This window comes from Octopus bimaculoides, chromosome 13 (assembly GCF_046866305.1).
Source record: "Octopus bimaculoides isolate indiv1 chromosome 13, ASM4686630v1, whole genome shotgun sequence".
NCBI classification, from domain to species: Eukaryota; Metazoa; Mollusca; class Cephalopoda; order Octopoda; family Octopodidae; genus Octopus; species Octopus bimaculoides.
Window position 1 is genome coordinate 21,484,836 of NC_142940.1, and position 6,020 is coordinate 21,490,855.

Sequence of the window (6,020 nt, forward strand, 5' to 3'; positions counted from 1 at the left end):
AGGACTAGCAAAAGGGTCAAGTAATGCTTTGATGCTCCATAGAGATCGTTCTATTAAAGTAAAGTCATCTACAAAATGAAAATCTCTCTGAGAGTTCTCTCTTACTTTGGTTCCAGCTTTGAGGCATTGCAGATTGAAAATGACGTCAACCGTCTTACACTGGATGCGTATATCTACGTCAACACCTCTGAATGCGATTCGTAACATGTAGAAGCAGATTCCAAAGACTACACGCTTGGTTGACAGTTTCTTGGTGATGTTTCCGTTATCCACCACGAAAGCCAGCATCATACCGTTGAGGAGTATGGATAAAGTCTGAGCCACTATTCTTCCTGTACTTTCCCTGATCCGAAGTAGTAGCATCATTCTGAGACCTATTATCCGGATGAAGGATATCCCAGCGTTCCCAGGGCAGATGAAGGAACTCAGCTCCTTAGATGCTTAAGTAAGAGTAGGTAACTCCGTACAGATCCGGCATACTGAAAACTTCATTTTTCGTGACACTTCTCCCATCAGATCAATACAAGTTTGAAGGAGAAGCAGTGGGACATGCTTTGCCGAAACGAAGCATACATTAATGATGTATGTATGTATGTATGTATGTATGTATGTATGTATGTATGTATGTATGTATGTATGTGTGTATGCATGCATGTATCTATCTATCTATCTACCGATACATACATGTGTGTTTGTGCGTATGTTTATGTATATATGCATATGTCTTTGTATATATATATATATATATATATATATATATATATATATATATATATATATATGAATATATATATAGAGAGGAGAGAGAGAGAGAGAGTGAGAGTGTGAGAGAGAGAGAGAGAGAGAGAGAGAGAGAGAGAAAGAGAGAGTAGATAGATCGACAGACGTGCATTTACACATATGTACATATATATATATATATATATATATATATATATGCTTATGAATATATTGTTTGCATAGATGTATGTGTGTCTGTATGTGTGTCTGTGTGCGTGTGCTCGTGTGTGTGTGCTCGTGTGTGCGTGCGTGTGTGTGTGTGTGTGTGTGCGTGTGTGTGTACTCCCAAGCAACTTCACGAAACGTACGATAATGCAGAAACTATGGTAATCCTTTCGAATACCCGTTTCCCGCTACTAACATTTGCACCCCGGCGAAAATGCTCAGCGGCATTTCGTCCCAGTTTACATTCTGAGTTTAGTTTCCGTCAAATTTGTCTCTGATTGTCAACCTTTCAGGGAGGATAAAACAAGTACCAGTTAAGCACTGGATCGATATAATCGAATTAATTCGTCTCCCAAAACTACTGGCCTCTTGTCATCATTTGAAACCAATATTAATGAATATAAAAAAGAAAATGATGTTTAATCTTTTATTAAAAATATGTACAGAACTTTTCAATCATTCGGTCATCTCTCCATGAGAGTTGCATTCCCCCTTTTTATTATTTGTGAAAATTGTTTTAACTTTAACAAAAAGGGACAGGCTGTTCTTCATATTTGGCAGCCTGGGCCGGATAACTCTGATAGTGTTCTTTCGTTTAGCTGTTCATCTATGCTGCTGGATTTTCAGGTTCGTTAGAACGTAGGACAAGTCCTTTGTGTTGTATAGTTATGGCAGCATCTCTATTCAAATATCACGTCGGTGAAAGTGTATGGCATATCTGTAAAGAATGAAGATAAAAATTATACCAAACATGTATGCATATTTAACTAATCGATGAATAGATCACATCAGATCAAATATTATATTGTGGTATTTTAACACTGCAAAACATGCAATCATGACTTACCTAATGTAGCCCCAGGTTTACAGACATGTTCACATGACCATTTACGGAATAAACGATGATCTGTGCGACCTGATGCATCCTGGAACTGCCTTGCATGTAAATGTCGGTGACAATAATTGGAATACGAGGTGGGTCCTCTTCCTTCTGGTTACCATCATCTATACGGTGACAAAAGCAAACATCAATATATTATTTGATACAAATATCTCTTCATATTATACATAAAATGAAACATGGAAATACATTTTGAGAATTACACATACGTATGTATCTACATATTGTTAAGATTTATTTACCAGTATATATATATATATATATATATATATATATATACCAAGGTAAGTAGAAAGTTATGTAGGTAGGTAGGTAGGTAGGTAGGTATGTATGTAGGTAGGTAGGTGGATAGGTAGGTAGGTGGGTAGGTAGATTGGCACATATATGAGAATCAGTCGTAACACGTTATACTATTCAGTGAACACTAGAAACTACATTAATTTGAAACTTACCAAAATATGATGGTTCGTCAACCAGGTCAGCCCAAGGATCGGTGTATGTGGATGATGAATCTGGAAATGCAAATAGACAAAAGGTAATAAAAAAAAAACAGACTGTCGCAGAGAATCACAAAAGTATAAGAGATAAATAAACACATAACACAATTTACAATGTCAACTAGAAATCAATTAGGTCGTAAATTATTAATATTCACCTTCAAAGGAAGTACGTTCATATTGGTCAAAGTCAGGATAGGTAAAATCTGTAAACAACACAAAAATAATTATAAGAAACACATGTTTCTGGGGGAGAGTCCGATGTATTTTGAGGAGTATTTTTGTTGCTATATTTATCAAATGTAGTCCCACCTATGTGGTTATATCACACATCCAAATACTCACACATACACACACAATGGAAGCTTACACAGCCTTACCCTCATGTGTGTGACTGCATATATATATATATATATATATATATATATACACACACACACATACACACATACATACATATACGCAAATATACATACATGCTTACATGCATACATACATTCCTACATACCTACTTACATGCATGCATACATACATACATGCATACATATAAACATACATGAATGCAAACATGTTTACACACTTGCCTATATTCATACACATCAGCACATTCATAAAATATAGACAACAGATAGATAGATAGATAGATAGATACATACACACATACATACATACATACATACATACATACATACATATGTGTAAAGAAGATATGCAAGACTCTTTGTAAGTTTTAAACTGTTTTCAGCAAAACTCACCCTGTCTATGAGCTATAGCAGATTCATTGAGATTTCTAGGGAAATCTTCTTCTGTTGTTGTCATCGGGGAAAGGTCTGATAGCGATGATAACGATGAAGTAAAATCTGAGACATCTTCAAAAGTGTCTGCAAGTGTTGGTCGTCGTACGCAGGGTAATAATCTGGAGAAAAAGTTTCGAGCCCCTTTACGAAGTCGCGTAAGGAAGCCCGGTCGGTGTAGAACGTTAGACATTTGGTTATATCTATTAAAACAAACAAATTATTAGCAAATATATTAATGCAAATCAATGGATTGTAATAGTAACCTACAAGAAGTTAACTGTTAGCAATGGCCAAAGTATCGCAAATGAATGCGGAAAAATATCACGTTTTTCTGACTTCGGTATTATGACGTCATTATTGGGATTTAACCGATCAAAATAACGGTTTGAATTTCAATTAATAAAATCACATAGGGCACAGACAGTAGTTTAAAACACTTGCATTAAAACACATACATACACCCACCCACATATGTAATCAGAGAGATACAATATCGTCATATATGTGCACACAGGCACAGGTTCAAGCACACACAAAAATTCACATATACTGTATTTTCATGTTTAAAAAATATAAATATTATGAATATATATATATACGGGCGCTCACACACACACACACACACACATATATATATATATATATATATATATATATATATATATATATATATATATATATATATATATATATATATATATATATATATATATATATATATATATATATATATATATATCAGGATGGATGTATGCATGCATACATGCATTATAATATGCATTATGTATGTATGTGATTGAGGTGATTTGACAAACGTAAGAAAGGGGCACTCAGCTCGTTTCACAGGAGCCATATATGTTACTTAATGAGATTTTCACTCACCTCCAAGTCATTTAAATCTACGTAGGTCGGTAGAAATAATCTACTTCCTCCGGCATCAAGATGAAAGTCTACGAGCCTACGAATCTGAAGTTGGATAGGACTGTGTTAATCCGTTTTTACAGTCTATGTACATATACATGCATACTAATATACATAATATATATATATATATATGTATATATATATATATACAGGCATGCATACAGGCATACACACATATATGCACAGATACATACATACATGCATATATTCATGCATGCAAGCATGCATAGACAGGGAGACTGATAGACAGCCTGTCAGACAGACATACAGACATACAGAGACATAGATAAATAGATAGATAGATAGATAGATAGATAGATAGATAGTTTATATGCATGTATGTATATGTGTGTCAGGATGTATGGTTTTGATGTTGAATGAGTGTGTTCTTAAACATTTATATGTTACCCCAACTGTATAAAATAATGAGTATTGTTATTTGGTGATATTCGAATATTATTTTAATGTAACAAAGACGACTAGAACTGAGTGTGGAGGGAATTCAGTTATGACTGTTCTTTTTGAAGTTTGCAGAGATTTGAAAACAGCCTGTTAATGCAGGTACATTTAGTAGAAAACTCCGCATATCGAATGCCAGTACGTCTTGAAAACCATCAGGAGAGTTTGTGGACCGTTTCGGGGCCTTTCTCTCGACGGCTTTACAACGCACCTAGACCCCTTATTGATGTGGGGATCCACTTAATGTTTCGACTGATAATAATTCATTTTGAGATCGTGACCTCTCTAGTAGTCAATCAAAAATCATTTTGTGATCATCACCTCTCAAGCCAGGTCTCGTCATTCCTTTTCAGCCATATCCGATGGCTAGCCCTCTCTTGTAGACTAATGTTTGCTTGCAGATGTTGGACAACTCTTGATAGCAGCCATCGTTTCAGTCTGGTCCCAATAAAACCCCTACATCCAACTTCTACAGGAAAGTGTACTGCACACTAACCAACACCTATCCCGTCTTCCAGTAGCGCCTCATAACACTCGTCTTTCCTCCTCTGGTTTGCATCTAAAAATCACCCTCATCGTAATAAAATGATAATTTAAAAACTTCCTTAGTGGGCTAATAAATACATTCGTACATATATCTGAGTAAGATTAGTCTACCATTCCTAACTCGTCGTGATATCATTTAATTGAGCCTTCCTTAGCTCAACTATAACGACAGATCATACAACGGGGTATAATTGCAAAGCTACTTTCCTAAAGCCACTCTCTCACTAGTCGCACATATATACAGAACAAGGTTTATGTATTGAAAAAGCATTCTATTCTCGCCGCCAAGCACAGAGATTCTGACATTGCGAACTTCTTAAATGGCATCAGGTCCTTCGTGTTTAAGAAAATAGGTCCTGGATCCTGACGGTCATATATTGTGAAATTTCAAGTCCAAGGAAGATCAACAATATTCCGAGAAATGCAAAGAAGACCATTGCCAATCATTTCCTTGCTTCGAAGCCAAAAGTTTGGAGTATTTTTTTAAATTAAAATTGTTATGTCCAAGTATATTTCTATTCAAATATATACAATGTACAGGGTGTCCACAAGGTCTGGGTACATGGTGTAAATAAAATCATAGCATAAACAATTAAATATAAGTAATAATAATTTCTTAAAGCATATGTGAATCCTCATGTACCCAGACTTTGTGGACACCTTGTATATATTAGGGGAATTGATTGAAAAATTCTAATTTTCATACCTATGTTTCAAGCCTTTTGCCTCGATTCTAGACATGTGGTGGGAGGTAAAAGTCCTATTTTATCAGATGAGAGCAGTTCATGTCCAATAAAACCCGGGGAAACCATGCGATCTGCTCGAAGCACTTACTGAACATCTCAACCACCTGGAAGAACTCGACATTCCCTAGTTTTTCACAGATGAGAACTTTCCCCAGTATCGGAAAGTGAACAAGAAGAATAATAGATGACTCTGCAACAAGCCTAC

General features: G+C 35.5%; 1 long non-coding RNA gene across 1 annotated transcript; it reads right to left on the reverse strand.

Moving 5' to 3' along the window:
* Window positions 1-1,358: 1,358 nt before the first annotated feature.
* LOC149132830 (uncharacterized) lies at window positions 1,359-2,050 on the reverse strand. Its single transcript, XR_016244107.1, has 2 exons — window positions 1,793-2,050; window positions 1,359-1,663 (listed from the first exon to the last, which is right to left on the reverse strand). It is a non-coding gene; the product is annotated as an uncharacterized LOC149132830 (long non-coding RNA).
* Window positions 2,051-6,020: the final 3,970 nt, after the last annotated feature.